Source organism: Acanthochromis polyacanthus, chromosome 2, assembly GCF_021347895.1.
Source record: "Acanthochromis polyacanthus isolate Apoly-LR-REF ecotype Palm Island chromosome 2, KAUST_Apoly_ChrSc, whole genome shotgun sequence".
Lineage (NCBI taxonomy): Eukaryota > Metazoa > Chordata > Actinopteri > Pomacentridae > Acanthochromis > Acanthochromis polyacanthus.
The window spans coordinates 38,674,510-38,686,799 of record NC_067114.1 but is presented as its reverse complement, the minus strand read 5'-3'; the positions used below and the strand labels follow the sequence as shown (position 1 = coordinate 38,686,799).

The following is a 12,290-nucleotide window of genomic DNA, read 5'->3' as shown; positions in this document are numbered from 1 at the left end:
ATTCATGGTGATTGGTCCGGCCAATTTTAGGAGAATCCAGCCTCGAGCCTGATGGAGGGTAACGAGACCCTCCCTGGCAGAGAATTAAATTCGTTGCCGTGGGTTGTCTAGCGCGGCGAGGCTAAATGATATCTATTCTGTGATTACAATTAGATGCTTTGCTGTCAGTTCGGAGAATTCATTCTCACCAGAAAGCACATGGCGAATGGCCCTTGAATGGCCCAAAACTGACATGCTTCAATGTGTGAATGGTTTTGAAACTGACAGGTGAGGGATGAGTTAATGTTGGTGAAACTTTTCAGGGAATGATCTCAAGACAATATTATAAGTACCTGATAAATTATGTTTTAGAACCTCCCCTGTGTTTGAAGACAGATTTTCTACTTTAACATATTTGGCTTCCTTCACTGCTTTGTCAAACCAGGGAAGCAGGGCCGGATCTAGCTCAGCCCATTGGGGGGGGCATTTGGTTTGACATGAGGGGCATGTGTCAAATCCCACCCAAACCCTTAAAAGTACACTACATAAAACAATGCTGACTATGGAAATTCATCCATGTTTAGGCCTTTTGTAATAGCCTTCTCGTGAGCCAGAATAACTAAATCTCTCTTTCTCTTGTGTAGCATAGTGCGGCGAAAGGGGGTAAGGACACGAGACAAAGTAGAGAAAGAGCTCTCGCATGAAGCAGATGATATCCCAATCACAATAGATGTCACATACATGCGATGGAGCTGAGGAAAGCCTTCTTTATGCCCTTGTAGAAATTGGCAAATGGTGGAGAGATTTACAAACTCTGCTCTACCCTCCTCAGTGTTTTTGAATTTATTTTCCAACATTATTTTTCCAACAAGAATCTCATTGCAAAGTGTGCCACTATCACACCCTGCCATTTTCTGCAGAGGACCTAACATTGCAGGATCCAGAAAAGAGATGGATTGAGGTTGAAGGCAATTCACTGCTTTCATGAGATCGAGATTGCTTTTGGTGAATCTCGTCTCCATCTCTACAATGGCTGTATCCAAAATGTTGAGAAGAGCTCTCTTCAGAGCCTGGTCAGGAGTCACAGAGTCTTCTTCATGGCCTAGAGTGGACATAACAACACTACCTGTAAGCTGTGAGCTCATTGTTCGCTGTCTTTTAGCTGCTGCAGCTGGTGTAGCTGTGCTTGTTAATGCTTCGCTCTGCTCATGTCGGATCTGCTTCAGAGTCTGCAGAGATGCACTGACTAGCTCTGAAGCACAACACAGATCAACAGAATGACCCTGTAGCATAGCATTTGCTGGCTTTAAGGGACCCAGAATCTTTAGGAGGAATTTTCCTATTTCAAAGAAATTATGCCTCCTTAACATCATCAATAGCCCTGATGCCTCTGTACAGATGTCAACAGCAGCTGCTCTATCCTCTGTAACCTCTGTCAGGATACTCATGATAGCATCCTGATTTTCCACAAGGCACTTGGTCACTTCATAGTGGCTTGTCCACCTGATCTCCAACAGCCGTTTAAGAGAAGGGACGTCATAGTTTTGAGACATATAATGACGGTGAAAAAATGAGTGCAGTGACCCTGATAGATCAAAAAAGGCTTTTGCACATGGCTCTGCTTGCATGGCATGAACCACTACCAAGTGCAGTTGGTGGTTATAGCAGTGTATATAAGGAATATCTTTCCCTATCTTCTTTTGTATTAAAGCCTGCACCCCACCCTTGACTCCACTCATGACAGAAGCTCCGTCATAGCACTGACTCATTATTTCAGCTGCATTGTAGCCTGACTCAGAAAGATGCTCAAGAATTTGGGTTGTAATATATTCAGCATTTAATTGACTGAGATCAAGCAAACCAATCAGGTGTTCTTCTGGAATGCCATTGCGAACAAATCTAATCATGACTGACATATTCTCTACATTGCATTTGTCCCTAGTTCCATCACTTTTAAGGCAAAAACCAGAATAATCTGCATTTTCATATTTTTCTTTAATGTCATTGATTACCATTGTTCCCAGTGTTTCAATAATTTCATTCTGAATATTGTGAGATGTGTACTTAGCATTTTCTGGGATGTGTTTACTGATTTCTTCAAATTTTGCATCCTTTGTTAGTGTGTAATTAAGCAGTTTTAAGAACAGTCCATCTCCATCAGAACTTTCCCATGTTCCACGAAGTGGAAGCTCATTTACTGCAAGGAACTGTACGACTTCTCCAATTGTTTTGACATAATATATATTTTTTTCAATTTGTGTGGGCCCTAGTAGATTGGTAATGGTTTCTCCAGTGTTAACTCTTTGTGACATTTCCGACCAGGCTTTTGCATTTTTAATGTGGCCTTGGCTTGATGCATGCCTTTGGAGTCCCTTGTCTTTTTCCAAAGCAGTTTTCCAATTAGTAAATCCCTGTTTGGTAAAAACCAAATCTCGATCATTGTTCCCCCCAAATTTGCGACAGGGAAAACAAAAGCATGCATCAAGCTTCGTGGAATATTCCAGCCACTGTCTCCCACGATACCAGCCTGGGCAAAATGCACGTAAAGTTTTGCCAAAATTACGTTTGGGGAAAACCAGAGCTGTGGGCTGTGACGGTGCTAGCAAATTCAAGCCCGTGTTTTCATCACTCGCAACGGCCTCTGTACTGTACACTGCGGGGGCTATGGTGCTTTTGTTAGACTGGGGCTGGGCACAAGGGGGACAGCCTGCCCCTGTGCCGAGTGAGCTGCTGCTGGTGCTGGGAAGTGCGCGCTGAGCAGCGGCAACGGCTGGAGTCTCCTGACTCGGCACTGTTGCTAATACCGTAGCATTGTTAGCAACAGCATTGCTAGGTTTAGCTTTAGGTACAAGAAATCTCCGCATCGTGATAGAGAAAGGGGAGATAGTTGGACGAAAACGAGCTAAATCACAGCGGTGATTGAGCACATTGTGACCTTCACAAGTCTGGGTCGGACTGAAGCGAGAGTGAGAGTGAGTGAAGCCTGGGAGTGGCCACTCCCTCTCTTTGAATTATCTACCAATCAGACGAACGAGACTCAGGGAGGGGAGAAGAGCGTGGGATATCTTTGCCTGTAAAGGATGTGATATTTTTGCCCCTTTCCATAGCGTTTGGTAAGGTTTGGTCGGGGCAGACATGGCATCGCGTTTGAGGGGGCAGGCGCCAAATTTAGTGGGGCAATGCCCCCTCGTGCCTATGCCTACATCCGGGCCCGCAGGGAAGATCATTTCTGGATGCATAATATTGCTATTATTCAGAGGTCGTACACGTCTCTGTGGTGCAATCAGTCAGCGCATTTGGCTGTTAACTGAAAGGTTGGTGGTTCAATCCCACCCAGGAACGTTTCATGCTTACAGAGCCGCTTAAAATGAGGGAAAGAATTAGAGGAACCGAGACTGTTCCTTCCACGATGCTGTCCTATCTCTTCGAGTATAGTTCTTGAAAGCAATTCAACATCTGTCCAAGACTGGTCATGAATCCCTACAACTGACTTGACACCTCAAAACACATGACTAACGGCATTTTAATGACCCAAGACTGACATATTCAAGTTGTGAATGGTGAGGTATGAGTCAAGACGTCCATGGTGGTGAAATTTTACAGAGAATGATGTTAAGAAACTGTCATCAGTACCTGATGATTGGTGTCGCAGACCCCCTCCTCAAATAAGAAGTACTGAAACCCACATAGCTGTCAGAAGATCATTTATGGATGCATAATCCTGCCACTATGTCAAAGTCGCGCGCGTTTCTGTGGCACAATGGGCCAGCGCGTTCGGCTGTTAACCTAAAAGTTGGTGGTTCAAGCCCACCCAGAGACGTCTCGTGCTGTCACATCATATTTATACAAAGGAAAGGGTGAGAGGAGCCAAGACTCAAAATTCCGTGATGCTGTCCGACCCTTTCAAGTATCGTTCTTGAAAGCATTTCACCACCTGTCCAAAAAGGTTCCACAGTCCTGACTGGTTATGAATCCCTACAACTTATTCGACACCTCAAAATACAAGACGAACGGTGTGTAAATGATGCAAGAAAGACATACTCAAGGTGTGAACCGTGTTGAAACTGCCAGGTGAGGTATGAGTCAAGACGTCCATGGCGGTGAACTTTTACAGAGAATGATGTTAAGAAACTGTCATCAGTACCTGATAATTGGTGTCGCAGATACCTCAAATAAGAAGTACTCAAACCCACATAGCTGTCAGAAGATCATTTATGGATGCATAATCCTGCCACTATATAAAAGCTGTGCATGTCTCTGTGGCGCAATGGGCCAGCGCGTTCGGCTGTTAACCGAAAGGTTGGTGGTTCGAGCCCACCCAGGGAGGTCTCGTACCTACACAACATATTTATACAAAGGAAAGGGTGAGAGGAACCAAGACTCTCCCTTCTGTGATGCTGTCCTCCCCTTCTGAATATAGTTCTTGAAAGCATTTCACCACCTGTCCAAGAAGGTTCCACAGTCCTGACTGGTTATGAATCCCTGCAACTTATTCGACACCTCAAAATACGAGACGAACGGTGTGTAAATGATGCAAGAAAGACATACTCAAGGTGTGAATGGTGTTGAAACTGCCAGGTGAAGTCCATGGTGGTGAAATTTTACAGAGAATGATGTTAAGAAACTGTCATCAGTACCTGATAATTGGTGTCGCAGATACCTCAAATAAGAAGTACTCAAACCCACATAGCCGTCAGAAGATCATTCATGGATGCATAATCCTGCCACTGTACAAAAGCCGTGCACGTCTCTGTGGCGCAATGGGCCAGCGCGTTCGGCTGTTAACTGAAAGGTTGGTGGTTCGAGCCCACCCAGGGACGTCTCGTGCTGTCACATCGTATTTATACAAAGGAAAAGGTGAGAGGAGCCAAGACTCAAAATTCTGTGACGCTGTCCTCCCCTTTCAAGTATCGTTCTTGAAAGCATTTCACGACCTGTCCAAGAAGGTTCCACAGTCCTGACTGGTTATGAGTCCCTGCAACTTATTCGACACCTCAAAATACAAGGCTAACGGCGTGGAAATGACGCAAGAAAGACATGCTCAAGGTGTGAACGGTGTTGAAACTGCCAGGTGAGGTATGAGTCAAGACGTCCATGGTGGTGAACTTCTACAGAGAATGATGTTAAGAAACTGTCATCAGTACCTGATAATTGGTGTCGCAGATACCTCAAATAAGAAGTACTCAAATCCACATAGCCGTCAGAAGATCATTCATGGATGCATAATCCTGCCACTGTACAAAAGCCATGCACGTCTCTGTGGCGCAATGGGCCAGCGCGTTCGGCTGTTAACTGAAAGGTTGGTGGTTCGAGCCCACCCAGGGACGTCTCGTGCTGTCACATCGTATTTATACAAAGGAAAAGGTGAGAGGAGCCAAGACTCAAAATTCCGTGACGCTGTCCTCCCCTTTCAAGTATCGTTCTTGAAAGCATTTCACGACCTGTCCAAGAAGGTTCCACAGTCCTGACTGGTTATGAGTCCCTGCAACTTATTCGACACCTCAAAATACAAGGCTAACGGCGTGGAAATGACGCAAGAAAGACATGCTCAAGGTGTGAACGGTGTTGAAACTGCCAGGTGAGGTATGAGTCAAGACGTCCATGGTGGTGAACTTCTACAGAGAATGATGTTAAGAAACTGTCATCAGTACCTGATAATTGGTGTCGCAGATACCTCAAATAAGAAGTACTCAAATCCACATAGCCGTCAGAAGATCATTTATGGATGCATAATCCTGCCACTGTACAAAAGCTGTGCATGTCTCTGTGGCGCAATGGGACAGCGCGTTCGGCTGTTAACCGAAAGGTTGGTGGTTCGAGCCCACCCAGGGACGTCTCGTGCTGTCACATCGTATTTATACAAAGGAAAAGGTGAGAGGAGCCAAGACTCAAAATTCTGTGATGCTGTCCTGCCCTTTCAAGTATAGCTCTTGAAAGCATTTCACGACCCGTCCAAGAAGGTTCCACAGTCCTGACTGGTTATGAATCCCTGCAACTTATTCGACACCTCAAAATACAAGACAAACGGCGTGGAAATGACGCAAGAAAGACATACTCAAGGTGTGAACCGTGTTGAAACTGCCAGGTGAGGTATGAGTCAAGACGTCCATGGTGGTGAACTTTTACAGAGAATGATGTTAAGAAACTGTCATCAGTACCTGATAATTGGTGTCGCAGATACCTCAAATAAGAAGTACTCAAACCCACATAGCCGTCAGAAGATCATTCATGGATGCATAATCCTGCCACTGTACAAAAGCTGTGCATGTCTCTGTGGCGCAATGGGCCAGCGCGTTCGGCTGTTAACCGAAAGGTTGGTGGTTCAAGCCCACCCAGGGACGTCTTGTGCTGACACAATATATTTATACAAAGGAAAGGGTGAGAGGAACCAAGACTCTCCCTTCTGTGATGCTGTCCTCCCCTTTTGAGTATAGTTCTTGAAAGCATTTCACCACCTGTCCAAGAAGGTTCCACAGACCTGACTGGTTATGAATGCCTACAACTTATTCTACACCTCAAAATACAAGACTAACGGCGTGTAAATGACGAAAGAAAGACATACTCAAGGTGTGAACCGTGTTGAAACTGCCAGGTGAGGTATGAGTCAAGACGTCCATGGCGGTGAACTTTTACAGAGAATGATGTTAAGAAACTGTCATCAGTACCTGATAATTGGTGTCGCAGATACCTCAAATAAGAAGTACTCAAACCCACATAGCTGTCAGAAGATCATTTATGGATGCATAATCCTGCCACTATATAAAAGCTGTGCATGTCTCTGTGGCGCAATGGGCCAGCGCGTTCGGCTGTTAACCGAAAGGTTGGTGGTTCGAGCCCACCCAGGGACGTCTCGTACCTACACAACATATTTATACAAAGGAAAGGGTGAGAGGAACCAAGACTCTCCCTTCTGTGATGCTGTCCTCCCCTTTTGAGTATAGTTCTTGAAAGCACTTCACCACCTGTCCAAGAAGGTTCCACAGACCTGACTGGTTATGAATCCCTACAACTTATTCTACACCTCAAAATACAAGACTAACGGCGTGTAAATGACGAAAGAAAGACATACTCAAGGTGTGAACCGTGTTGAAACTGCCAGGTGAGGTATGAGTCAAGACGTCCATGGCGGTGAACTTTTACAGAGAATGATGTTAAGAAACTGTCATCAGTACCTGATAATTGGTGTCGCAGATACCTCAAATAAGAAGTACTCAAACCCACATAGCTGTCAGAAGATCATTTATGGATGCATAATCCTGCCACTGTACAAAAGCCGTGCACGTCTCTGTGGAGCACTGGGCCAGCGCGTTCGGCTGTTAACCGAAAGGTTGGTGGTTCGAGCCCACCCAGGGACGTCTCGTGCCGACACAACATATTTATACAAAGGAAAGGGTGAGAGGAACCAAGACTCTCCCTTCTGTGATGCTGTCCTACCCTTTTGAATATAATTCTTGAAAGCATTTCACGACCCGTCCAAGAAGGTTCCACAGTCCTGACTGGTTATGAATCCCTGCAACTTATTCGACACCTCAAAATACAAGACTAACGGTGTGTAAATGATGCAAGAAAGACATACTCAAGGTCTGAATGGTGTTGAAACTGCCAGGTGAAGTCCATGGTGGTGAAATTTTACAGAGAATGATGTTAAGAAACTGTCATCAGTACCTGATATTTGGTGTCGCAGATACCTCAAATAAGAAGTACTCAAACCCACATAGCCGTCAGAAGATCATTCATGGATGCATAATCCTGCCACTGTACAAAAGCCGTGCACGTCTCTGTGGCGCAATGGGCCAGCGCGTTCGGCTGTTAACCGAAAGGTTGGTGGTTCGAGCCCACCCAGGGACGTCTCGTGCTGTCACATCGTATTTATACAAAGGAAAAGGTGAGAGGAGCCAAGACTCAAAATTCCGTGACGCTGTCTTCCCCTTTCAAGTATAGCTCTTGAAAGCATTTCACGACCTGTCCAAGAAGGTTCCACAGTCCTGACTGGTTACGAATCCCTGCAACTTATTCGACACCTCAAAATACAAGACTAACTGCGTGGAAATGATGCAAGAAAGACATACTCAAGGTGTGAACGGTGTTGAAACTGCCAGGTGAGGTATGAGTGAAGACGTCAAAGGTGGTGAACTTCTACAGAGAATGATGTGAAGACACTGTCATCAGTACCTGATAATTGGTGTCGCAGATACCTCAAATAAGATGTACTCAAACCCACATAGCCGTCAGAAGATCATTCATGGATGCATAATCCTGCCACTGTACAAAAGCCGTGCACGTCTCTGTGGCGCAATGGGCCAGCGCGTTTGGCTGTTAACCGAAAGGTTGGTGGTTCGAGCCCACCCAGGGCCGTCTTGTGCTGTCACATCGTATTTATACAAAGGAAAGAATGAGAGGAGCCAAGACTCTCCCTTCTGTGATGCTGTCCTCCCCTTTTGAGTATAGTTCTTGAAAGCATTTCACCACCTGTCCAAGAAGGTTCCACAGACCTGACTGGTTATGAATCCCTACAACTTATTCTACACCTCAAAATACAAGACTAACGGCGTGTAAATGACGAAAGAAAGACATACTCAAGGTGTGAACCGTGTTGAAACTGCCAGGTGAGGTATAAGTCAAGACGTCCATGGCGGTGAACTTTTACAGAGAATGATGTTAAGAAACTGTCATCAGTACCTGATAATTGGTGTCGCAGATACCTCAAATAAGAAGTACTCAAACCCACATAGCTGTCAGAAGATCATTTATGGATGCATAATCCTGCCACTATATAAAAGCTGTGCATGTCTCTGTGGCGCAATGGGCCAGCGCGTTCGGCTGTTAACCGAAAGGTTGGTGGTTCGAGCCCACCCAGGGACGTCTCGTACCTACACAACATATTTATACAAAGGAAAGGGTGAGAGGAACCAAGACTCTCCCTTCTGTGATGCTGTCCTACCCTTTTGAATATAGTTCTTGAAAGCATTTCACCACCTGTCCAAGAAGGTTCCACAGTCCTGACTGGTTATGAATCCCTGCAACTTATTCGACACCTCAAAATACGAGACGAACGGTGTGTAAATGATGCAAGAAAGACATACTCAAGGTCTGAATGGTGTTGAAACTGCCAGGTGAAGTCCATGGTGGTGAAATTTTACAGAGAATGATGTTAAGAAACTGTCATCAGTACCTGATATTTGGTGTCGCAGATACCTCAAATAAGAAGTACTCAAACCCACATAGCCGTCAGAAGATCATTCATGGATGCATAATCCTGCCACTGTACAAAAGCCGTGCACGTCTCTGTGGCGCAATGGGCCAGCGCGTTCGGCTGTTAACCGAAAGGTTGGTGGTTCGAGCCCACCCAGGGACGTCTCGTGCTGTCACATCGTATTTATACAAAGGAAAAGGTGAGAGGAGCCAAGACTCAAAATTCCGTGACGCTGTCCTCCCCTTTCAAGTATCGTTCTTGAAAGCATTTCACGACCTGTCCAAGAAGGTTCCACAGTCCTGACTGGTTACGAATCCCTGCAACTTATTCGACACCTCAAAATACAAGACTAACGGCGTGGAAATGATGCAAGAAAGACATACTCAAGGTGTGAACGGTGTTGAAACTGCCAGGTGAGGTATGAGTGAAGACGTCAAAGGTGGTGAACTTCTACAGAGAATGATGTGAAGACACTGTCATCAGTACCTGATAATTGGTGTCGCAGATACCTCAAATAAGATGTACTCAAACCCACATAGCCGTCAGAAGATCATTCATGGATGCATAATCCTGCCACTGTACAAAAGCCGTGCACGTCTCTGTGGCGCAATGGGCCAGCGTGTTTGGCTGTTAACCGAAAGGTTGGTGGTTCGAGCCCACCCAGGGCCGTCTCGTGCTGTCACATCGTATTTATACAAAGGAAAGAATGAGAGGAGCCAAGACTCTCCCTTCTGTGATGCTGTCCTCCCCTTTTGAGTATAGTTCTTGAAAGCATTTCACCACCTGTCCAAGAAGGTTCCACAGTCCTGACTGTTTATGAATCCCTGCAACTTATTCGACACCTCAAAATACAAGACTCACGGCGTGTTCATGACACAAGAATGACAAACTCAAGGTGTGAATGGTGTTGAAACTGCCAGGTGAGGTATGAGTCAAAACGTCCATGGCGGTGAAATTTTACGGAGAATGATGTGAAGACACTGTCATCAGTACCTGATAATTGGTGTCGCAGATACCTCAAATAAGAAGTACTCAAACCCACATAGCCGTCAGAAGATCATTCATGGATGCATAATCCTGCCACTGTACAAAAGCCGTGCACGTCTCTGTGGCGCAATGGGCCAGCGCGTTCGACTGTTAACCGTAAGGTTGGTGGTTCGAGCCCACCCAGGGACGTCTCGTGCTGTCACATCATATTTATACAAACGAAAGGGTGAGAGGAGCCAAGACTCATCATTTCTTGATGCTGTCCTCCCCTTTCAAGTATAGTTCTTGAAAGCATTTCACCACCTGTCCAAGAAGGTTCCACAGTCCTGACTGGTTATGAATCCCTGCAACTTATTCAACACCTCAAAATACGAGACTAACGGTGTGTAAATGATGCAAGAAAGACATACTCAAGGTGTGAATGGTGTTGAAACTGCCAGGTGAAGTCCATGGTGGTGAAATTTTACAGAGAATGATGTTAAGAAACTGTCATCAGTACCTGATAATTGGTGTCGCAGATACCTCAAATAAGAAGTACTCAAACCCACATAGCCGTCAGAAGATCATTCATGGATGCATAATCCTGCCACTGTATAAAAGTTGTGCACGTCTCTGTGGCGCAATGGGCCAGCGAGTTCGGCTGTTAACCGAAAGGTTGGTGGTTCGAGCCCACCCAGGGACGTCTTGTGCTGACACAACCTCTTTATACAAAGGAAAGGGTGAGAGGAGCCAAGACTCATCATTTCGTGATGCTGTCCTCCCCTTTTGAATATAGTTCTTGAAAGCATTTCACCACCTGTCCAAGAAGGTTCCACAGACCTGACTGGTTATGAATCCCTGCAACTTATTCGACACCTCAAAATACAAGACTGACGGCGTGTAAATGACGCAAGAAAGACATACTCAAGGTGTGAACGGTGTTGAAACTGCCAGGTGAGGTATGAGTCAAGACGTCCATGGTGGTGAACTTTTACAGAGAATGATGTTAAGAAACTGTCATCAGTACCTGATAATTGGTGTCGCAGATACCTCAAATAAGAAGTACTCAAACCCACATAGCCGTCAGAAGATCATTTATGGATGCATAATCCTGCCACTATACAAAAGCCATGCACGTCTCTGTGGCGCAATGGGCCAGCGCGATCGCCTGTTAACCGAAAGGTTGATGGTTCGAGCCCACCCAGGGACGTCTCGTGCTGTCACATCGTATTTATACAAAGGGAAGGGTGAGAGGAGCCAAGACTCATCATTCTGTGATGCTGTCCTACCCTTTCAAGTATAGCTCTTGAAAGCATTTCACCACCTGTCCAAAAAGGTTCCACAGTCCTGACTGGTTATGAATCCCTGCAACTTATTCGACACCTCAAAATACAAGACTAACGGCGTGTTCATGACACAAGAATGACAAACTCAAGGTGTGAATGGTGTTGAAACTGCCAGGTGAGGTATGAGTCAAAATGTCCATGGCGGTGAAATTTTACAGAGAATGATGTTAAGAAACTGTCGTCAGTACCTGATAATTGGTGGCGCAATCGGTCAGCATGTTCAGCTGTTAACTGAAAGGTTGGTGGTTTGAGCCCACCCAGGGATGTTCTGTTGTGATGCTACTGCTGAACATGAGGAAAAGATTTAGAGGAACCGAGACTTTACCTTCTGTGATGTCTTAAGGATTGAAAGTTCAGAGCAATCGCACCTCCACCCGCTCAGAGGCCAAGTGTCTTGGTGGGTTAATCATTCAGCACATTTGGCTGTTGAGAAAAAGTTTAATGGCTGGAATTCAATTGTCATCAGATTTAAGAAATAATTTGTTCAAATATTTGTTCTAGAAAAGCCGTATCTGCATTGTCCTTCTTGAAGTTAATATTAATATCCAACAGATGTGCACTGAAACACCAATTTCAGAACATAAACTTTTGGTGAATTATCTGTTAACAGCTGGCTAATGCCTTCATCTGTAAACCCAAAGGTTGTTGAATGAAGTTAGTCCAGGGATGCTTGATATTAAATATAATTATCTCTGTAATAACAGATTTGGAAAACGTGTTTTTTTTTTCTTGGATTCCTTCACTCCATTCAAACTATCTGTCTGTCAATGGTTGGTGAATTAAGTTCATCCAAGGATGCTGTGTGC

At 45.1% G+C, this 12,290-nt stretch overlaps 14 non-coding genes across 14 annotated transcripts; all 14 read left to right on the top strand.

Moving 5' to 3' along the window:
• The first annotated feature begins 4,232 nt into the window (after positions 1-4,232).
• trnan-guu (transfer RNA asparagine (anticodon GUU)) lies at positions 4,233-4,306 on the top strand. Its single transcript has one exon. It is a non-coding gene; the product is annotated as a tRNA-Asn (tRNA).
• A 419-nt stretch (positions 4,307-4,725) lies between these two features.
• Positions 4,726-4,799, top strand: trnan-guu (transfer RNA asparagine (anticodon GUU)). The gene has a single exon. It is a non-coding gene; the product is annotated as a tRNA-Asn (tRNA).
• Positions 4,800-5,232: 433 nt separating this feature from the next.
• On the top strand, positions 5,233-5,306 carry trnan-guu (transfer RNA asparagine (anticodon GUU)). The gene has a single exon. It is a non-coding gene; the product is annotated as a tRNA-Asn (tRNA).
• A 433-nt stretch (positions 5,307-5,739) lies between these two features.
• Positions 5,740-5,813, top strand: trnan-guu (transfer RNA asparagine (anticodon GUU)). Its single transcript has one exon. It is a non-coding gene; the product is annotated as a tRNA-Asn (tRNA).
• Positions 5,814-6,246: 433 nt separating this feature from the next.
• Positions 6,247-6,320, top strand: trnan-guu (transfer RNA asparagine (anticodon GUU)). Its single transcript has one exon. It is a non-coding gene; the product is annotated as a tRNA-Asn (tRNA).
• Positions 6,321-6,753: 433 nt separating this feature from the next.
• Positions 6,754-6,827, top strand: trnan-guu (transfer RNA asparagine (anticodon GUU)). The gene has a single exon. It is a non-coding gene; the product is annotated as a tRNA-Asn (tRNA).
• A 433-nt stretch (positions 6,828-7,260) lies between these two features.
• Positions 7,261-7,334, top strand: trnan-guu (transfer RNA asparagine (anticodon GUU)). The gene has a single exon. It is a non-coding gene; the product is annotated as a tRNA-Asn (tRNA).
• Positions 7,335-7,753: 419 nt separating this feature from the next.
• Positions 7,754-7,827, top strand: trnan-guu (transfer RNA asparagine (anticodon GUU)). The gene has a single exon. It is a non-coding gene; the product is annotated as a tRNA-Asn (tRNA).
• Positions 7,828-8,260: 433 nt separating this feature from the next.
• trnan-guu (transfer RNA asparagine (anticodon GUU)) lies at positions 8,261-8,334 on the top strand. Its single transcript has one exon. It is a non-coding gene; the product is annotated as a tRNA-Asn (tRNA).
• A 433-nt stretch (positions 8,335-8,767) lies between these two features.
• On the top strand, positions 8,768-8,841 carry trnan-guu (transfer RNA asparagine (anticodon GUU)). Its single transcript has one exon. It is a non-coding gene; the product is annotated as a tRNA-Asn (tRNA).
• Positions 8,842-9,260: 419 nt separating this feature from the next.
• On the top strand, positions 9,261-9,334 carry trnan-guu (transfer RNA asparagine (anticodon GUU)). Its single transcript has one exon. It is a non-coding gene; the product is annotated as a tRNA-Asn (tRNA).
• A 433-nt stretch (positions 9,335-9,767) lies between these two features.
• trnan-guu (transfer RNA asparagine (anticodon GUU)) lies at positions 9,768-9,841 on the top strand. The gene has a single exon. It is a non-coding gene; the product is annotated as a tRNA-Asn (tRNA).
• A 433-nt stretch (positions 9,842-10,274) lies between these two features.
• Positions 10,275-10,348, top strand: trnan-guu (transfer RNA asparagine (anticodon GUU)). Its single transcript has one exon. It is a non-coding gene; the product is annotated as a tRNA-Asn (tRNA).
• Positions 10,349-10,767: 419 nt separating this feature from the next.
• On the top strand, positions 10,768-10,841 carry trnan-guu (transfer RNA asparagine (anticodon GUU)). The gene has a single exon. It is a non-coding gene; the product is annotated as a tRNA-Asn (tRNA).
• Positions 10,842-12,290: the final 1,449 nt, after the last annotated feature.